Genomic DNA, 10,819 nt, shown 5'->3' with positions numbered 1-10,819 from the left:
AATTGGAAGCAGTAAGCTGGAAGAGGGGTTAGTTTTACATGGATGATCTATTCAACTTTATCGGTATGTGAATATGCAGTAAGAGAAAAGTAACCTATATTGGATTTGTTTTTTTTTTATTTTGTTCATTTAATTATTTTAATTACTTGTCGTCCTTGAAGCAAGCATGCAATTAATTCACAAACACCAGATAAACATGGTTGGTTTCGCTTTAGTCTTCCAAGTTGATATTCTGGGACGGAGGCAAGTTAAAACATAGAACTCGTGGCCAAATATCATTATCATTTTCTACTTCTTCTTCTTCTTCTTCTTACTGAAGCCTCCCAGTCCCAGGCAGGACGAGGGGTTGTTTGTTTTCCCAACAATAACAGTTTTTTTTCTTCGGACTCGGGCAGGTTAATCCAACGAAAAGAAGCTTAATTTCAGTTGGGTTCTGATTTGAAACTGTTTGACGCCATCCTAAATACGATCTCTCTCTCTCTCTCTCTCTCTCTCTCTCTCTCTCTCTCTCTCTCCGTTTTATCCGACAACTGTAGACAGAGCTGACTTTCTCTCCGGCCTTGATAAAGCAACCTCCTACACCTACTGACCTACATTGGAATGAAATGAGTAGTACAACAGAAAAAGTGAAGAGTGAAGACAAGTAATTTTTGTTGACACATCCCATTTTGGTAACGACGCCATAACCCGAATCATACTGAGCTCCCCATCCTCTCTCTGTCTTATGCCCAGATCCAAACGCAAAGGAAAAGAATAAAGGTTTAATTCTTTTTCTGTTAATCAACTTGGCTATAGTAGTTTGAAGTCTAGATCTGTAGAGGAGTGGTATGATTCGCCCTCGTTGTGTTCAGACTTCAGAGTCGGTTCTTGGTCGGTGCACATGTAAAATGTCCGCCGATCGAAATAGTTGACTAGGTGGTGTGTTCTTAATAAATTATCAGTTTTTATACGGTTAATACCAGAGAAAACAAATTAGAGGATAATATATGGCATTGCACTTGATTGATGGTCTTAACTCTTGACATATCATCTCTCTCCACATATTAAAGCTTTTTCTTTGACCAAGGGCTGTCCAAAAATTGAAGCTGGGGGAATGATTACAGATCAGCGACGTTAGGACTTAGAGAAGGATAAACTATATACATATAAACGATTCAGCATTTTGATATATAGGTTTCAGCCAAGAGACCTCCCACGCCAAAATGATTACTTCAAACAAGTCGAACGACGTTGAAAATTGAGAAGGTTCTCTACCCATTTAACTTTGTTGATGATGAGTATGGTTTAGATGGTGTTTGGTTCCCCTGTAGTTTACTTGAAAAAATGGCACTAACTTAATGTCATATAGGCATTTTTCTTGAAACTTGGTTTGGTTATCGTTTATTAAATAACCATTTGTCTAGATTTATGTGACAACCATCTATCAGGAAAAGTTTACTTTCAATGTATCTCTCAATTCCCTGATCACTATTTATCTTATATGGTTTTTTCAAGATGAAAAAATACAAAATGTTTGTTATTAGATAAATTCAAGATGAAAAAAAAATACAAAATATTTATTATTAAATAAAGAAAATGGAACCAAACAGCACCTTAATTACAGATAATATCAAATAAAAAGGATCCATCTGAGTTGGGTTATATATATTATATAGGTAAGGTTCCTATTAGATCGATCAACTTAATTAGTTCTCTCTCTCTGTGTATGCCTACCAGTTTAACTCGGGGCTAAGTGGAAAGGTACCCATTGGCCTATTACTCTATTAGACTGGCATATTGAATTAATCAACCCTGTCGACAATAGTTGTTCATAGGATTCTGTTTCGGATAGTAGGGGAGGTGGAAAAGGAGTTGATTTCGGATCCCACTCAATTAAAGTAGAATACTATGAGTCATGATTACAAATTACTAAATGGATTTTTTTTTTTTGCCTTTCTGATTAAGGGAAAGCATCTTTGTCGAGGGCCTCTAGAAAGGAAGATGGATCTCGTTACGTTTTTAAAACCGATTCAGATAACGAATTGGTTAGGGTCCGGTTCCGGTTTGAACGGTCCGACAGTTCAAATCGAATGATTGGCCTGTTATGATAAAAAATAAAAAAAATGTCAAAATCATTGAACGATTCAAACAGTTCAACCACCCAAGTCAACAGTTTATTGATCAAATCAACATTTTTTAACAAAAATCCAATTTTAATAAAAAACGAAACCAATTATTTGACCGATTCACAGTTTTTCCGGTCCGATTTTAAAAACTATGATAACAAGCAATATGCATGGTTAATGCTCAAGCAGGAAGCTTCGTTTATTTCTTCTCAATATTTGGTTGAATGCTCAGATATTTGCTTCTTATTAGTTGGCGGTTTGACGTTATACCAAAGCTTTAACCCAATTGAAAAATGGCTTAACTTAAATTCATTGACATTTTATATAGAATATGTATATGGTGTAAATTGCAAATAATATTCATGCAAGAGCCAAGAGGGTTCTAAACCCTTTAACAATTTAATCCACTCCTAATTCATGTTTGCTGGTAACAAAAGTAATAACCTGGTCTGACACAGGCATGAAATTATTTATTAATTGGATTTACTATTTAGACCAGGCCGGGCCCTATCTTTGGCCTATGTTTGACCTTTGATGTTGGGTCTGGGTTTGCCCTAAGCCCATCCGATACTGCTACAACATGTAGACTTAAATGGACTGGGCTTGAGGATATTAAAGTATTCCGACAAATCCACCAAGGGTGACTACGGATTTTCAACTTCTCATGTCATGTTCATAAACTCTGGGTAGGCCCACCTGATTGTGTGATTACACCCACTTTCTTAACTTTATAGATAAAGAACAGATAACATATATTCGGCCCTAGGAGTCAGGATGATCTTGGCAGGGCTTGAGCTTTGATGTCTAGACTTGATCCTATATATGCATCTCCTTGTTTCTAACCCCTTTTCTAATTTTCTCTTGTTTTAAATTTTTTATATTTTTAATTCCATATAATGACCCATTAAATCAATAAAGAAATAACATAGGTTTAATTATTTCTAACAATCAAAATAAAAGAGGGATTTGTTTTTCTAATATTTAGTCAAGTGATACCATTTTCCCTACTTTCTTCAACATTGTCTCTAATTCCTATTTATCTCATAAATTATTTCTAACTCCTATTTATCTCTTAAATTATCTCTAATTTAGTAGAGATATCCCCTCCTAAACCATCTCTAATTTCTATTTATCATCTCCCCACCTTTTATCTACATCTATCTAAAGAAATTTTCAATTAAAAACTTTCAGAATTATCTAAATATTATAACGAAATTATATACTAACATTAAAATATTTATTTAAAACACAAAAATAATTATAACATATTTAATAATATTCATATTACTAATAATTCTATAGTTTTACAAAATTCATCATGAAACTATGTAATAACAATATAAATTATAATTTTACAAACTATACAATTTAAATGTTATTCAAATAATAAAAAAATTAACATTAAAAAATCAAACATTATTTCAATATTTCAATAACTAAATATGTTAAAACAAAACATCAAAAATAGCTAAATAATTATATAACAAAATATTTAATATTACGTAGTAACATTAAAATAAATAAAATTCAAATAATGAAAATTTTAAATATTTTGCATACTATTTAAATATTTAAATAACAAAATATTTAACATGACAAAATTTTAAATAGCTAAAATAACGAAATTATGTAATAAATTTTAAAAATCCTAAAAGTAGAAAAACAATTATAATAGATTTCATAATATTCATATTAATAATAATTTAATAATTTAAAAAATAATTACTAATTATGTAATAATGGTACTAATTATAATTTTATGGATTATTAAGTTCAATAAATAATTAATACTTTAAAAATTTTAATAAAAATATTAATTAAATAACTAAATAATATTGTAAATAGCTAATTTCACTTATATCAATTAATAATTATAGAAAATAACTTTCAAAAATAATATTTATTAGTAATAATTTTACAATAATAGTGTGTATTCATTATATATTTATATGCATATTAAAATTAATATTTATTTTATTTTCAGTAATTACTTATTGTATTTTTGATAAATATATTTTCAATAATAATTCATGAATCTATTTTTGTTTTGTTATTTAATAGTAAATTGTCAATAATTATTGGAAAGGGATATGGTTGTAATGGTATGTTCAAATTAAGTATTCACGAAGGAAAATTTTTTGCTTATATTGTTGATTCTTTCTCTTTATGGCATGATAGATTAGCACACTTGAATTTTAAATCCATAAAGAAATTAGCAAACTTGGCATAATTGCTTACGGTAATGAATCAACTGAAAAATGTGAAATATATGTAAAATCTAAAATGGCTAAGAAACATTTCTCTAGTATTAATCAATTCTAACATTTGTGAACATTTGTGAACTTAATGGAGTATTAAGTAGAAGATGTAATAGATACTTCATAACATTTATATATGACTTTTCTAAGTACACCTATGTCTACCTTATGAGAACTAAGGATGAAACCTTTGACATGTTTAAACTAAATAAGACTGAAGTTGAAAATCAACTAGAAAAGAAAATTAAAATCCTTAGAAATGATAGGGATGTTGAATACTTTAAAAATGAGTTTAATTCTTTCTGTGAAGAATTTGGAATAATACATCAGTGTTATGCTCCCTATAACCCTCAACAGAATGGTCTGGCTGAAAGGAAATATAGAACACTTACAGAAATGATAAACTGTATGTTGTTAAAAGCTAATGCACCCTTAAACCTGTGGGGGGAAGCACTCCTGACAGCCTGTCATTTACATAACAGAATTGTTTCTAGAGTTAATAATAAATGCCTATATGAATTATGGATAGGAAGAAAGTCCAAATTAGGACTCAGATCCTAAAAGAACCAAATTAGGACTCAGAGCTAAGAAAAATATGTTTGTTGGATATGCAGAACATAACAAGGCCTATAGGCTTTTAGAGATGTTGAATTCTTTGAAAATAAACTTGTTCTGAACCCATAGAAAATGACAAAGAAACTCAGTTCTCAATACCTGTTGATAATAATGAGACTGAAAGAATAAATGACACAACTGTAACACCTACAATAGGACTTAGAAGAAATCAAAGACAAAGAACAGAGAAGCACTTAGGTTCAGATTTTATCTCTACTCAGTCAATTGTATTTTTTGTTGAGGCTGATAGAGAGAAGATTTTAAATAAAATACCTATTGTCCTAAACATTGAAAATGATCCAAAAACCTATAGTGAGGCCATGACCTCTGGAAATGCTGCATTTTGGAAGGAAGTCATAAATGATGAAATGGATTCAATAATGTTAAATAACACATGGGTACTAGTACACCTGCCTCCATGATCAAAACCAATAAGATGTAAATGGGTATTTAGAAGAAAATACAACACTAATGGAACTGTACAAACTTTTAAGGCTACATTGGTAGCCAAAAGATTTAGTCAAAAGGAAGGGATTGATTACTTTGACACCTATGCATCAGTGGCTAGAACAACTTCCATTAGAACACTCATTATTAGCATCCAATATCATTTATCTGTTCACCAAATGGATGTTAAAACCACTTTCTTAAATGGTGATTTAAATGAAGAGTTTTATCTGTTCACCAAATGGATGTTCTTCCTGAAAATGAGAAGAAAGTTTGTAAGCTGGTTAAATCACTATATGGATTAAAACAAGCACATAAACAGTGGCATAAGAAATTTGATTATTGCATCATAGCTTTTGGTTTTAAACATAATAGTGTTGATAGATGCATCTACTCAAAATTCACTAAAAATTATGGAGTAATTGTGTGTCTTTATGTTGATGATATGCTTATTGTGGGTATAAATATGGTTGGCATAAATGAAACTAAAAACTACTTATAATCTGTCTTTAAGATAAAAGATTTAGGAGAAATAGATACCATCTTGGGAATAAAAGTTAAAAAGCATAGTAGGGGCTATGCATTAAGCCAATCACATTATATTGAGAAAGTACTTGAGAAATTTAAGCATTTAGGGTTTAAAGAATATAGCATGCCATATGATTCTAGTATAAAGCTAATAGAAAATACTGGTAGAGCAATTGCACAATTTGAGTATGCTAGTGCAATAAGGAGTTTGATGTATGCTATGCTTTGTACCATACCTGATATTGCATTTGCCGTAAGTAAGCTTAGTTGATTTATAAGTAACCCCGGTGCAGAGCATTAGAAGGCAATTGGGAGAGTTCTTGGGTATCTCAAGAGAACCTTAGAACTTGGCTTATTTTATTGTGATTATCCAACTGTACTAGAAGGGTACATTGATGCAAGTTGGATTACCGGTAATGGAGATAACAAGTCCACATCTGGATTAATTTTTGTCCTTGGTGGGGGTGCGATCTCTTGGGCATCCGAGAGACAAACTTGTATATCTCACTCGACCATGGAATCCGAATTCATAGCCTTAGCAGCTGCTGGAAAAGAGGCTGAATGGATTAGGAATTTATTATTAAATATAAAACTTTGGCCTAGTCCTATGTCTCCAATTTCCATTTACTATGATAGTGAGACAACATTGTCAATGGCCTATAGTGGTACCTATAGTGGTACCTATAGTGGTACCTACAATGGTAATTCCAGACAAGTCTGAGACATGAATTTGTTAGGCAGCTGATTCAAGATAGAGTCATCACTATAACCTATGTGAGGTCAAGTAAAAACTTGGTTGATCCTCTTACCAAGGGTTTAGCTAGAGATTTGGTAAGAATGACAACCAATGAGATGGAATTAAAGCCCTTTACTTAGTCGATTATAATGGTAACCCAACCTGAACTGAAAAACCATCAGTATTGGGTTTAATGGGTAACAACAAGTTATAACAATGTGACTGTTAGCACTGACATTGAGAAATTTTCCATCACAACATAAACAGTGTTGTCCGTTATGATGAGAGGTTGAGATAAACTCTTAATGAAGTTCTGAAATGTGTCAAATAACGGAGCACATAGTGAAACTTCACCTATGTGATTATAGAAGTGGTGCCGCTTCTCATGAGGGTTTGGGTTTACTCTCGGGATTGTTCATGAAACCAGGAAAGAAGCACATGGCCATAACAGTGCTGAGCAAAACCTGAAACTCTTGTAGAGACTGAACATTTTTGTGTGTATAGGTGTCTCCGGTCTGTCTTGAGAGTAATTGGTTTAAGGTCTTACCACCAATAACTTTGACAAGGCTCTGAGATAACTACACTAACAAGAGGTTTAAGTTGATAAACACCTTTTGTATGCATAACTATGTCCTAGTAGTTTGGATTGAGAGAGAACTATGTAATTGATCAATCAATGTGGGGGATTGTTGGATTTTAATCTCATAAGGGATTAAATCCAATGGGTTTGATTGGTCAATTACATGAGAAATTGCATCTGCACACTTGGTTGAAAAATCAGTTTTTCTCTTACAAAAACCCAGTTTTGAACTTGTCCCACATTGAAAATTTATAAGTTTTGTTTTCAGTTTTTCAATAGGAGCTAATTTACACTCCTTAGAATTAGTAAAGGAGAGTATGGGGATTCGATACCGCGCAACCCGCGCACGCGCGTGTGTGCGGCGCAATGAGGTGCTTTAGAGGCACACTTTGCTCGCACCCGCGTGGCTCGCAATGGACGGCTCTGCTTTTGGTGCGTTGATGACCGTTGATGAGATCAACGGTCACGATTCGATCAGGTGTGATCAAGAGGCACAATTCAAAGTTAACAGTCACCAACTGTTAACTACTTTTTAAACAGTCACAATGTTTGAAATTGTGACTGTTCAAGGTGCCTTCTCTAAACCAGCACCTACCTTTTCTTCATACCTCTTCACAAATTATTTAAGGAGCACGAATCAGACTCCAAATCACACAATTTCGAAATTCACACTCTCTCTTTCTCTTTCTCTCTCAGTCCTGTCTGCTACAGTCTCACAGAAGGTTTCTTTGGAGACTCTTCAATTTTGCTGGTTGCAGATTCTCGCCCAAGGCTCTGTTGTATCTTGGAACGAATTTGCCTGTAACTCAACAGCAAACTCAGTAAAACTAAGTGGGGGCAAATAACGTTCTAAAGACAGTGTCTTCAGATGCGCCTTAGAGTTTCTCCTCCAAGGTTATAGTGACCCCATTCTTCCCCGACAAGACCTGTGAGTAAAGGACCAGAAATGGCTAAAACTCTGTTAACTTTCAAAGCTATCTTGCCCGGTCTCAAGTACTCTTCAGTGTCCTTCCTCTTCAAAACCGCAACTATTTGCTTCATTTCCTCTTCTCGTAATTTACTTTGTTGTAGCCACCACATGGTAGGCTCCACGGCTTTAGGGAACTTGTCAAGCATCACTCCCAGCAAGGGCAATGGGTAAGCCCTGTCAAGAGCAAACACCTTGTCCATGGCGTCCTTAACATTCATGCGACTAGGACTACCAAGTGTAAGAGTTATTCGGATTTGCCCGTGAAGTTGCTTGAATAGCCTTGCCGCATTGCGTTGTTCTTCTACGAGTTGCGATGGCTGAATCTTGTTGATCACCAGCAACATCCCAGTAGCTGCCGTATATAATAGAGTAGATAAGAGCTTTAGTGCGGCAAGTGACGCTCACGTTCCAGCTGTTTCTGCCAGCCCGACCATCGTTGCAGCGGTGATGGTGATTGTATTAATGGAGGTGAGAAGGAGGTGGTTCCAGTTATTCTGCTGCTCCTGGATGTTGGCATGCATCTCCGCCCTGTCTGCAGCAGCTTCCATGATTGCATAAAGCTCCGCAATGACCGTAGACTTGGAGTTAACATCAAGATCATCTCTCGTGGTTTTGGTAGCAACTTTAGTGTCAAAAGGCTTCGCTTCTGTCTGGGTAATGGTTGTGGCTGTTGTGTATCCACTTCTCAACTTCAATTCCTCAACCAAGTCCGTAGTTCGGATCTTTGGAAAAGAAAGGGAACTCGGTTGGAGTTTTAGGGTATTAAGAGTAGCCGATACTCTTCTTCGTCGTGAAGATGATGACGAGGAGGAAGAGCACAGGAGACTGGTAGTTCGATGAGTCGCCATGCTATCCTGACGGCCTGATGCTCACGGTTGTTGTTCTGCAATTGGGTTTGAGAGGATTTTTGGTTGTCAGCAGCGAGATGAGGTGATGGAGAAGATTTTTGGTTGATCAAAAGAGACCACTGTTTCTTGGAAACTACCGGCACAATAAGTAGATCGATGAAGACCCGTTTGAATTTGGAATACAAGCATCCAGAGTCCGGCGAGATTTCGATCGAGAACAGCTCAAATGGCTGGAAAATCATTGGTCGCACGTGCATGAAATAAAAAGTGAAGAATGGGAACTAAGAGAAGTTACAGAGCGAAATCGATGAACTGGTCCATACAGTTTTTCCTTAAATCCACACAGTGAACAGGCGTACCTTCCCACGGCCACCCACTTCAATCGTCCTCTCCTTGAGCGTCATCAAAAGTCACGCTTTCAAGCCTTCATCTCAGACCTCCCCCTCTGCCTCTGGTCTCTCTCTCTCCTCTCTCCGTTCTCAGACCTCCTCCTCCGCCGCTGTCTCTCTCTCTCACACAACCTCCGCTCTCCGGTCTCTCTCAACCTCCGTTCTCAGACCTCCCTCTCCGCTCTCGGGTCTTTCAATACACTCTTTTGTAATTTCAGTTTTGATTGGACCCCATCGAAACACAGTCTGGGATTCCTTTTCATGTTTAAGTTGATTTATTTTGAAATTTTGAAAAAGCATAAAGGGTAAAGTAGTCTTTTTTGTGTTTTTATTAACGGGTGTGTTAACGGTAAGAGAAGTATTAGTCAATTGTCAGAAACAGTATTTATTGCATTTTCATTATTAATTTGTTTTTAATAATTATGTATTTTTGCAGCAAATTTTTTATAATTAGTGGAGATTAAACTATTGTTATTTATTACAATGTTTTTAAAATCAGCCCAAACTTTTAGATCGGAAAAATTGAGAACCGACCAGGTCTTCAGTTCCAATTATACTATGAATCACTTTTTTTAAAAAAACATTAAAAAAGTCAGAAAACCGCTAACCTAGACAGTCGAACCGCTAAACTGTTTGAGAGAGAGAGAGAGAGATCTACAAGATCTTAGATGTAAGAGATCTGAGATGGAATCGGAGGTCGGATCGGTTATTATCAACTCATCACTACTACTTGTTACCGTCGTCATTGTCGCTACCATTGCGAGTGAACCACCACGTCCTCCTCTTCCCCTTTCTCCTTTGTTTGTTTGTTTGTTTCCTTTCCTTTCCCAGCCGACACTTACAACTACCTCTTCTCTCTATTTGTATTTCTTCCCAACCTATGACCTAAATGCTAATTCAATGGTCAAGATTTACCTTGACCATTTTGACCTACTTAACCTAGACGATCGAACCGTTGACCTAGAAACCAATGGCCAAAGCATCTGAGTTAATTTTTAAAACCTTGATTTATTAGAGATTAGACTATTAATTTAACTGAAATTAGGAGTGTTCAAAGATTGATTTAGTTTAGTTGTAGTTTGTTTCCCCAACCAAATCAACCTAGTTAAGCTTGAACTTTTTTACCTAAGACCAACTTGAAGTTGAAAAATCAACCCTAACCTATACAAAATCTTTGGTTGAATTGGGTCGGTCTCGGATTAGACCCTATTCAAGCAGCACTACTAATAGCAAACAAGCCGTGATGATGCCCTCCTTAGTTGTGTAAGAGTCTTAAATTTGATTCATTCAAACTGGTTTAGATCTAAAATCCATATACATCTATAGCTGGATTGCATCTATAT

At 35.1% G+C, this 10,819-nt stretch overlaps 1 pseudogene; it reads right to left on the bottom strand.

Moving 5' to 3' along the window:
• Positions 1-7,143: 7,143 nt before the first annotated feature.
• LOC148853746 (putative F-box protein At4g22030 pseudogene) lies at positions 7,144-9,936 on the bottom strand (annotated as a pseudogene).
• Positions 9,937-10,819: the final 883 nt, after the last annotated feature.

The sequence above is a fragment of the Nelumbo lutea genome, chromosome 4 (genome assembly GCF_056320005.1).
Source record: "Nelumbo lutea isolate HS-2025 chromosome 4, American lotus-T2T, whole genome shotgun sequence".
NCBI classification, from domain to species: domain Eukaryota; kingdom Viridiplantae; phylum Streptophyta; class Magnoliopsida; order Proteales; family Nelumbonaceae; genus Nelumbo; species Nelumbo lutea.
Note: the sequence above shows the minus strand (reverse complement) of the source record. Positions and strands in the feature narration are given on the sequence as shown.